Here is a 12,062-nt window from a genome sequence, read left to right on the forward strand (position 1 = left end):
AAAGTGTCCTTATTCCAGCTTTTATCTGGACCCGCTTTGATGAGTCGCGAACACCCTCTCCCTCTACTCCCTTATCTAAATTACCGCCTTCATTCACTTGCACCCTCTCCTCTACCATTAATTTTGTAATTCCCCTTACCCCTGCATCCTCCACCCCATCAATTAGTTCCTTGATCCTAGTCAACTCTTCTAGCTCCCCTCCCCCCAACCTATCTAGTTTAAATTCTCCCCAGTAACCTTAGCCAACCTACCGGCCAGGATATTGGTCCCCGTGTGATTCAAGTTCCACCCGTTTTTTGTATACAGATCACCCCTGCCCCTAAAGAGGTCCCAATGGTCCAGGAACCTGAATCCCTGCCCCCTGCACCAGTCCCTCAGCCACACATTCATCTTCCACCTCACTCCATTCCTGCCCTCACCTTCCCGTGGCACAGGTAGTAATCCTGAGATTACTACCTTTGCTTTCCTCTTTCTCAGGTGTCTCCCTAATTCCCTGTACTCCCTTTTCATGACCCCTTCTCCCTTCCTACCCACATCAGCGGTACCAATATGTACCGCTACCTCAGGCTCCTCTCCCTCCCACCTCAGGATTTCCGGGACGCGACTAGCGACATCCTGGATCCCGGCCCCAGGGAGGCAGACCACCATGCGAGAATCCCGCCTACCTCCGCAGAAACGCCTGTTTTTTTTTAAGAGTCAACCACATTGCTGTCAGTCTGGAGTCACAAGTAGGCTATGTGAAGATTTCCTTCCCTTAAGGGCATTAGTGCCAGATGATAATCAACAATGGTTTCATGGTCATCGTTAGACTTTTAATTCCAGAATTTTTGTTTATTGAATTTAAATTTCACTAGCTGCCATGATGTGATTCAAACCCATGTCCCCAGGGCCTGGGTCTCTGGATTACTAGTCCTGAGGCAATACCACTGTTCCACTGCCTCCCCATGATGCAGGGAACATGTCAAAGGCTGGATTTGAGGCATATTGCATGTACAATGTGGGGAGTTTGCATTACAACTCTAGAACCATAGAAATGTTACTGTAGAGAAGGGGGCCATTTGGCCCATCCTGTCCATGCAAGCCTGAGGACACCCCGGTGCCCTTTCTTTCATTGCCCTATCTTTGGCTAGCCAGGGGTAGCACTGGGCAAAAAATGGCTAAAGGGAAGCATATAAGAGCAAATTAAAACGTAAATTTTTTAAAATTGGTTCATCCAGAGATTTATTAGAGAATTACTATCTGTTTTTCCAAAGGCACAATGTTTGGTAGGGGTGTCCTCATATTGAAAACATTTTAAAATTCAGACATGTTTTCTCACCAACTAGAGCAAGGTTTCCAGGAATTCCAACTTGCACCAGCTATTGGCCAACACGCAACACTGAACGATGAACAGTTTAAACTTTTACTTTAAAAATTACAAAATAAAGAGCAAATGTCAGCCTAATCTCCCTGATACTCCACGAAGCAAGGCACTCATAAACTGCATTTAATGATTTATCCCCCACACACATCTTTTTGAAAAATATTAAAATGCTGATTAAATTATATGACGGCATACACTGCACTGTTAAACTTAATACCCCAGCAAAACACATGACAGAATTTTATTTGTTTCTGAAGTTCACCATATGCAAGCACTGCACTTTGTATGTCACTGATTATGGACAGGATAGATTACATTTGGCAAAGATTCTTGTGCATGTCTTTACTCTGACTCTGGTTGGTTCTGAAGCAAAGTATCTCTTTTGTTCTGATATACATGCAGTTACCTCTTTACTTTTGGTGATTTTTCAGGCTTCAGGGGTAGGGTCATGAACTTGAAGCTTACCAAGGTGAAGATTATCAGTGTAGGCAGATTAAATATCTCTCCACTTTCAGCTCACAGAGTGAAGCATACTTGGGTTAGAGATGTACCACAGTCAGAGTGAAGCTTACTCTCCTTTGCCCTCCGATATGGTTAATCACAGAGAAACACTACCTCCAGCACCAGCGTATTTTTCTTATTTCACTCATCAGAGAGCTTTTAATGATTTCTCTGCAGCAAAGCTTTGGTTGTGTACCAATTTGGAACATGTTATGATTTTGTGCTGTGGGACCTATCTGATGTGTGAGAGGGTGGAGAGGCTTTTATTCCACAAAGCATCATTTGAACAGATGCTCCAGATTATTAAGAGCAGTTTAAAGAAATCAGGGAATGAGATTACATCATTGTTGATCAGAAATGGGGGTTATACTGTAGATGAGATGGAATAAATTACAAGGTAGGGGGTCCACAGTGCTGGACCTAATTCTTGGGAATTAAGCCAGACAGGTGTTCAATGTGGCAATGGGGGAGCATTTTAGCGATAGTGACCATGGCACAGCACGATTAAAGTTTGTTGTGGAAAAGGACAAAGATGGTCTGCAAAAAAACGGTTTTGGATTGTGGGAAGGCAGATTTTATTAGAGTAAGACAAGATCTGACCAAAATAGGGAACAGTTTCTTGTGGGAAAATCTATAGCAGAGCAATGGGCGGTGGGGGGGAAGCATTCAAAAAGGAAATGGGAAGAGTACAGGCCCAACATATTCCATTTAGGGTGAAATGTAGGAGCAACAAGCCCAGAAAACCCTGGATGTCTTGGAGTATTCAGGACTTGATAAGAAAGAGAGAGGCTCTGAACAGGTACAAAGGGAGTAAATCAGCAAAGAATTTGGTGAAGTATAGAAAGTGCAGGGGGGAACTTAAGATAGTAGTTAGGAGAGGGGACATGAAACAGCACTAGTGGGTAAGATTAGGGAGAATTCCTAGATATTCTATAAGTATAATAAGGGGAAGAGGATAATCAGGGAAAGAGTAGGGCCCATTGGGGACAGAGAGACAATCTGTGCATGGAACCAGAGGGCATTGGTCAGGTGTTAAACAAAAACTTCATGTCTTGTCTTCACTTGGAAGAAAGAGGATATAGTCACATAATTCGGGGTTTTTGAACAGTTTCACATAGGGAGTGAGGAGGTATTGGAGGTTTTGGTGGTCTTAAAAGTGGGCAAGTTCTCAGGTCTTTTAGAACATAGAACATAGAACAGTACAGCACAGAACAGGCCCTTCGGCCCATGATGTTGTGCCGAGCTTTATCTGAAACCAAGATCAAGCTATCCCACTCCCTATCATCCTGGTGTGCTCCATGTGCCTATCCAATAACCGCTTAAATGTTCCTAAAGTGTCTGACTCCACTATCACTGCAGGCAGTCCATTCCACACCCCAACCACTCTCTGCGTAAAGAACCTACCTCTGATATCCTTCCTATATCTCCCACCATGAACCCTGTAGTTATGCCCCCTTGTAATAGCTCCATCCACCCGAGGAAATAGTCTTTTTAGAGTTGTATCCCAGGCTGATGTGGGAGACAGGGGAGGAAATTACGGGGGCTCTGACCCAAATTTTTAATTCCTCTTTGGCCAAAGGGGAGGTGCCAGAGGATTGGAGGACAGCTAATGTGATCCCACTTTTCAAGAAGGATGATAGAGATAAGCCAGGGAACTCCAGACCAGTGAGTCTCACATTAGAGGTAGGGAAACTACAGGAGAAAATTCTGAAGGAGAAAATTAATCTCCACATGGAGAGGCAAGGTTTGATCAAGTGTAGACAGCATGAACTTATCAGAGGGAGGTCATGTCTAACAAATTTGATTGAATTTTATGAGGAGGTGATCGGGTGTGTAGATGATGGTAGTGTAATTGATGTACTTTATATGGATTTGAGGAAAGCCTTTGACAAGGTCCCACATGGGAGACTGATAAAGAAAACAACCTCCTAATGCTGTGTAATCTCACAAAGTGCAAAGAACACAGAATCTGTGCTGCATAATGTACTTAAATCACATGATGCCCATGCAGAATGACCACTAAAGGCACAAGTAACTTCATTTTACAATCAACCTTGTCATGCAAAACTCATTTTATTTTGAAAAATTCACTTTCCACATGATAAATAAATTATAAATAGTGCCAGGTGTATTATAAATGGTACCAGGTGCAGTAAAGAATTTAACACCGCAATGTTAAGGTGGTATTCATAACCCCTTGATCTCCACTTGGGCAGTTTATGACACTGGGTGGGAATGTTACAGTCCTGCCGCATTGGCGGCGTGGCTGTAAAGTACTGCGAGACATTTGAAAGTCCATTGATTTTGACAGGACTGTAAAATCCCACCAGCATAAAATTCCGCCCATGATGTGGGCGATCCACTCTTTTCACTTTGACTGGCACACGTTAAGCTTTTGCCTTATTTGTTCAGCCTGGTGGAATAAATCAGATAAAATTACAAAGTTGGCACAGAACTCTTATTTTGACCTCAAATGATTTAAGATTTTGTTATGAAAAGATCATTTACAGGAGAGGTGGCGTTTCTAGGTGAGCACTGCAGCCTTTGATTTTATTTGATTTATTATTGTTGCATGTATTAGTATACAATAAAAAGTATTGTTTCTTGCGCGTCATACAGACAAAGCATACCGTTCATAGAGAAAGAAACGAGAGAGTGCAGAATGTATTGTTACAGACATAGCTAGGGTGTAGAGAAAGATCAACCTTAGTGCAAGGTAGGTCCATTCAAAAGTTTGATGGCAGCAGGGAAGAAGCTGTTCTTGAGTCGGTTGGTATGTGACCTCAGACTTTTGTATCTTTTTCCCGACGGAAGAAGGTGGAAGAGAGAATGTCCTTGATTATGCTGGCTGCTTTGCTGGGGCAGTGGGAAGTTTAGACAGGGTCAATGGATGGGAGGCTGGTTTGCGTGCAGGATTGGGCTACATTCACGACCTTTTGTAGTTTCTTGCAGTCCCAGGCAAAAGATTAGTTTGTTCCAGGTTTCAGTTCATTCAAGCACACCTGGACAGTTATCTGAAGCCCAGTTTGAAATCAAGCATTTGCTGAACTAACTCATTCCATTTGGCTTTGCACCATTTTGTTTTTGGCTCTGGGACTCCAGCAAATAAATGCCACATTTTTTTATGGCTTCCATTTGTGAAAATGGTCAGGTAGATATAACTGACAAAGACAGCATGCATATGTTACCTTGCACAATTAAAAACAAGGATCCCAAAACCATCGTCAGGATTTTACGACCTCGCTCAGATGTGGCTGATAAAATCCTGCCCGAGGCCAATGGAGAATTCCGTTCTGCAAGCCTCGCCCAGCCCGATTATGGGGCGGGTGTGCTGGTCAAATTCCGGCCCATAAGTCCATACGGGTGCCTTTCTGCAATCTTTCATGCACCATAGCTGTTTGTAGGATATGGTGTTTAAAGTTCATATCCCCTCAAAGCTGCATTACTGGTTTCCATGGGTCTTACCTTCTTGCGCCTCTTTTGTTATTCCTGTTTTAGCCTGAAGTGAAAAGGAGGTAAAAGTGAAAATTCCACTAAGAACACATATTTCATGACTGAAGACATCATGAGTGGAATTCTCCCATCCAACCCATGGTGGGCTTGGTGGTGAGCTGGCGGGCACAGAGAATCTAGTGGGAGGCAAAAAGTCAGAAGCCCAGCAGTATAAAATCACGTTGCAGTTTTCCCAGTGGCTGGTTAATAGTGGGTCAGTCTTCCCGCTGGCTTGTGGCACGAATGTCGTTTCCCTTCATTTGCAACTCATGAATGCTCATTAGAAAGGCATCAGGCCTTTCAATTCTGGACAGGATTTTCCGGCCGCGCTTACCCCAAAACCGGAAATTCCTGCCCAAAGTCAATGGACATTTGCGTGGTCCACCCCCAACCCGCTACGATTCCCGTGGTGGGCAGGATGGGAAAATTCCGCCCCTTACGTCATGCCACTGAGATTACACCGGTCTAAAAGCAGATTGCTAATCAGTTGCGTGCACAAGGCAGGGGAGAGTCAATGGTCAGGCAGGTTGATCTCCCAGGCTAGGGGAGAGTCAATGATCTGGGTAGCTAATGAGTAAAGTAAAGTTTATTTATTAGTCACAAGTATGGCTTACATTAACACTGCAATGAAGTTACTATGAAATTCCCCTAGTCGCCACAGTCTGGCGCTTGTTCGGGTCAATACACCTCACCAGCACATCTTTCAGAACGTGGGAGGAAACCGGAGCACCCGGAGGAAACCCATGCAGACACGGGGAGAACGTGCAAACTCCACACAGACAGTGACCCAGGCCGGGAATTGAACCCGGGTCCCTGATGTTGTGAAGCAGCAGTGCGAACCACCGTGCCACCGTGCCACCTCGGCTTAACTGAGGCATTGCCCAAAGCAATTTTTCAAAGCTATCTTGGCCATTTGGCTAAGTTGAAGCATCAGATCAAGCCCAAGATGGGGTGCAATGCTTCATCCTGTCAGCTTGGATCTTGTTTGTCTCTCTCGTAGGGACCATGAATTGGATTCCATTTGAATTTGGTTTTTTGGGTAGAATAAAAATTTGAAAAAAAATTGGGATGAAAGCAGATATTTCGCATACTTACCATTGATCTAATGGGTGAATTGAGGACTGGAGTTATACTACACCTTTTAGGAATACAAACCTGCTTCCAGGAACAAGCTCTCCGTGATTTATCGTCTATTATAGTGGTCTAAATTACTCTGCAAAGTTTTCGTCAATGACCAGTTGGGAATCGCTTTGTACAGTAAAAGTGTCTGCACCAGTGCAGGCAAGGACACAATTAAATAGCTCCTTTGGCACCACATCTACAAACATCCACTCCCTCCACCACTGACGTTCAGTAGTAGCAGTGAGTACTATCTACAAGATGCACTGCCGTAATTCACCAAAGATCCTTAGACAGCACCTTTCAAATCCACGACCACATCCATCTAGAAGGACAAGGGCAGCAGATACATGGGAACACCACGACCTGCAAGTATCCCTCTAATCCACACATCATCCTGACTTGGAAATATATCGCCATTCCTTCACAGTCGCTGGTTCAAAATCCTGGAATTCCCTCCCTTACCATGTAAGACCTAGGAGCAGAATTAGGCCACTTGACCCATTGAGTCTGCTCCGCCATTCAATCATGGCTGATATTTTTCTCCTGCCTTTTCCTCATAACCTCTGATCCCCTTATTAATCAATAACCTATCTATCTCTGTCTTAAAGACACTCAATGACTTGGCCTTCACAGCCTTCTGCAGCAAAGAGTTCCACAGATTCACCACTCTCTGGCTGAAGAAATTCCTCCTTATCTTGGTTTTAAACGTTCTTCCCTTAAGCCTGAGTTTGTGCCCTCTGGCTCTAGTTTTTCCTACTAGTGGAAACATCCTCTCCAAGAACACTCTATCCAGGCCTCGCAGTATCCTGTAAGTTTCAATAAGATCCCCCCTCATCCTTCTAAACTCCAACGAGTACAGACCCAGAGTCCTCAACTGTTCCTCATATGACAAGCTCTTCATTCCAGGGATCATTCTTGTGAACCTCCTCTGGACTCTTTCCAAGGCCAGCAAATCCTTCCTTAGATAAAGGGCCCAAAACTGTTCACAGTACTCCAAATGGGGTCTGACCAGAGCCTTATACAGCCTTAGAAGTACATCCCTGCTCTTGTATTCTAGCCCTCTCGACATGAACTCTAACATTGCATTTGTCTTCCTAACTGCTTCGACATTGTGGGTTAACCCAAAGCACATGGACTGCAGTGATTCAAGAAGGTGGCTTACCAGCCAGCCAGCAATGCCCATGTCCTGCGAATGAATAAAAAAACTGTTGTTTGCAAACCACAAGTTCTGAAACTTTCAAATTCCCTGCTGATCATGTGAATAAGTCAAATGCTGTGCTTTGGTACCAAATGTATTATTAACCTCTCATTTCCACAGTTAAATAGTTCATTCCTGAGTTGGTAATTAAACCAGGACAATAGTGCAGGAGGGTTCTGTGGTATTACACAGAAAAACAGAAAATGCACTAATGTCCACTGCTCCTAATTCTCTGAACAAACTTTTCCACACAAGCAGATCACAACATGTCAATTGCTGAGAGTCAGCTATTCCTCACTTAATAAAATGGAATCAAATGAAATATGTTGGATAATGGCAGATCAGAAGATGGAACAAAGCTTGCAATTGTGTATGAGGCTCTCTTTTCTCTGCTATGGTAGTCTGAGTCTTGCCTGGATTTATTTTACCATCTGGTATTGATTCTTGCATTCAGATGGGGGCTTTTGCCTCCTACTAACAGTCAAGGAAGCTGCCATTTGTAATGTGTGGTCTTCATAACTCGTATTGAAATTGGCACTTAAACATAGTTTTAAAATAATTTTTTATATGCTATGAATTCAGTGGAATTGCAAAGCTTGGTGCTGATAGAGAAGTCTTTTGATGACACTTACACAGCACAAGTTACTTTAACTTGTACATTTAAGATTTGTTAGATTCTATGGGGAGGGTGGCGTTGGCCTAGTGGTATTATCACTAGACTGTTAATCCAGAAACTCAGCTACATGTGACTCCAAAGCCACAGCAATGTGGTTGACTCTAAACTGTCCTCTAAAATGGCCTGGCAAGCTACTCAGTTCAAGGGCAACTTGGGATGCGCAATAAATGCTGGCCAGCGATGCCCATGTCCCACGAATGAATTTTTAAAAATCCAATTGATTCCTATTTGATATAATCTAATTTCAAAGAATATCTCAATTAATTATCATTGCTGAAAAAAGAGACATACTGCTGAAGCTTTTCATCTTGCACTCATCAGGACAGATGCAAGAATACAAAATCTCAAAGGGAACGTCAATTTATACTGGATGAGAAGAGGGTACTGATTGGTTGCCACATGGACTGTGATTGGTATTCACACAGAGGACTCTGTCCTTTTCAGACAGAAAGAACATGTCCGCATATTGCGTCTTTTTCCACCTGCGGCAAGGATTTGCTGCCAGAGAGAGTAACCAGAAAATTCCGGACTGGGAAACTAACTTCCAAACTAGGTTTTTAGGTCAGTGAAACACTTTCTTTCCCTCCGACAAGATGCAAAAGTCATCTTGCTGAACCACTTTGGTTCAAACCGATGTATGTCACTTTCTGGTTAGAAGAACAATGAAATATAATCGGAGCTGCTGTAAGTATCAACTATATTGTTAACTGATTGCAACCAAATTGTGAATAGCTACAAAGAACACAGATTTTGTAGCATAACTGTATGACTAATCAGCACCGGTCATGTTATTTAACAATTAATCTGTAAAATGAGAAGTTAGATGGAAATTAAATTTTGGATCAGGAATTTATAATGTGCAAAAAGAAATTGTCCAACTTAAAAGTTTTAGTGCCAGACAAGAACCTCAACACCAACCAACACAAAGCAACCCATTTGATTGGCACCCCATCTACCTCTTTCAACATTCACTCCCTCCACCACCAAATACACTGTGACAGGAGTGTGTACCATCTACAAGATGCACTGCAGCAACTCACCAAGGTTCCTTCGACAGCACCTTCCAAACCCATGACCTCTGCCACCAAGGAGGACAAGAGCAGCAAACACATGGGGGTAAATTTTCCAGTCCCACCTGCCATGGGAATTGTTGCAGGTGGGACAGAAAGTTTGATGGACCATTTAAAGGTCTGTGGACCTCGGCTGAGATTTTCCGATCTCGGGGAGGGTGCAAGTGGAAAATCCCACCCATGGGAACACCACCACCTTCAATCTCCCTTCCAAGCAACACCCCATCGTGACTTCGATGAATGGTCATCCAGGCTTGAAACATTAGTTCTGTTCTCTCTCCACAGATGCTGTCAGACCTGCTGAGATTTTCCAGCATTTTCTCTTTTGTTTCAGATTCTTTCAAATCCCAGCAATTTCCTTTTAACTAATTACTCAGATCTTGTTAAAAATCCGGTTAGACTTGATTGAAGAGGGCGCAATTTTTTATGGGGTTTCGAACACCAACGCGAGAGGGGAAAATGTGGGATGACTGCCCAACCTGTAGTGAAGCATCAAACGATAGACCACAGGAATTTTGTGGTACTCGGCCCATGTGCTTAAAAGTCTTAAAGTGGCAACAGATTGATAAGGGTAATTGCGACAAACACACTGGAATACTGTGTGCAATTCTGGTCACCCTATTATAGAAAGGATATTATTAAACTAGAAAGAGTGCAGGAAAGATTTACTAAGATGCTACCGGGACTTGATGGATTGAGTTATAAGCAGAGGCTGAATGGACTGGGACTTTTTTCTCTGGAGCATAGGAGGCTGAGGGGTGATCTTATAGAGGCCTATAAAATAATGAGGGGCATTGACAAGGTAGAAGATAGTCAATATCTTTTCCCAAAGGTAGGGGAGTCTAAAACTAGAGGGCATAGGTTTAAGATGAGAGGGGAGAGATACAAAAGTGTCCAGAGGGGCAATTTTCTCACACAGAGGGTGGTGAGTGTCTGGAACAAGCTGCCAGAGGTAGTAGTAGAGGCGGGTACAATTTTCTCTTTTAAAAAGCATTTAGATAGTTACATGGGTACGATGGGTATAGAGGGATATGGGCCAAATGCAGGCAGTTGGGATTAGCTTAGGGGTTTTAAACAAAAAGGGACGGCATGGACAAGTTGGGCCGAAGGGCCTGTTTCCATGCTGTAAACCTCTATGGCTCTCTATGACTCTATGACAGACAATTTGCCACCAAAAGCCATTGCAAATTCAGGCCATTACTTCTGTTGCCGTGTATCAGAAACATGCGCAATTTTGAAACATTTTACACTCAGCTCTGGACTTTCTGTTTAATTACCCTGCTTGAATCAGGAACTCTGTAGGGAATGAATAGCAAGTGCATTGGAATTCTTTTACTTGGATTAGAATTATACTTAAGTCAGGTGCACAGTTATTTCAGAGCCAACTGGGCTGTTCTTTAAATGATATTGAAATATTACCCTGTCTATAAGCCAACTGTGGGAAATCAACTATTTAAGTCAACGCACTTATTTCAATGCACTTCTGTAAAGAATGCAGCCCAGACGGATTGACGCTTTGTAATTTAGAATGATAATTTCAATCAATTTCATAAATCCACCGTAAATTAACATTTCGAGAAGAGCGCTTTGCTCACAGGTGACACGATTCTTTAATTCACTTTACATTACTTTTAAATTTTGGCTGGCGTATTTTGTGGAAACAGCATTCTGAGACTCAGACATACATCACAGTGATTTAGCAGATACGGTAATAAAGTGTAGAGGAAAATTTATTCGACATAATGGAAAATTACCAAAAGTAAATTTGGATAACTGCATAATATTTAGAATGTAGATTCCCATTAAAGCCACTTAAGACTAACAGTGACTAAAGGATGTCTTTCTGGAGATGGTATAATAGATTAAATCTGTTATAATATGATTCTAGAGTGTAGTCTCCTGTCATCTTATGGTATGAGAAGCACAGAACTGACTAATTCCTACAACAATAGCCAACTGCTTTGAATCAGGTTGGTGTTAATCTGCTTGAGACTCCTGTTCCATTTTACGGAGAAGTTATACTGTACACATCTTTTGATATCAGTACCATTTTTGGGAGTGCAATGAGTCATTCAGCCCACACAAAGCACTCTCCAGTGAGGCAAAGCAGAGCTCACGCATGGGGATTTAAAAACACGCTGTCCTCACCGGTCTCCAAAGCGCCTGTTAAATTTTCAACATTGGACAAGTGCTCAGAATACGATGACTCCGTAAAACACCAAAAGGACTTCAAAATCTGGCCATGCTGCTGGAAATACACAAACAGGAACAATTCTAAAAACCATTAAGCACGTCAAGTGCTTACTTGAGAAAACGGGGGGGCATAAATATCACAATGTTCTTATAACATTAGACTGCACTCATAGCTAAGGGTCAAACTCATTCATCCAGGTACTGACTCATTCCCCTTGCAGTGATTTCTTTATGGGGACAGCAGGCTAAAAGGGTCATTTGCTTACCAAAGGAACATTCCTGTTCAGAATGTTCTACTGTATAAGGAATAAAGCCACATCGATTGCTGAAGAAAGTGCTTAGTTCTAGAGCAGTGAGCTGCATGAAGAGTTATTAGGAAAGGGATTGGAGAGAAGAAATGCAGAGGTCATTGGTAAAATGAACAGTCGCTTTCTAGCTCCCCCGACA

This window comes from Mustelus asterias, chromosome 12 (genome assembly GCF_964213995.1).
Source record: "Mustelus asterias chromosome 12, sMusAst1.hap1.1, whole genome shotgun sequence".
In the NCBI taxonomy this organism is placed as follows: Eukaryota; Metazoa; Chordata; class Chondrichthyes; order Carcharhiniformes; family Triakidae; genus Mustelus; species Mustelus asterias.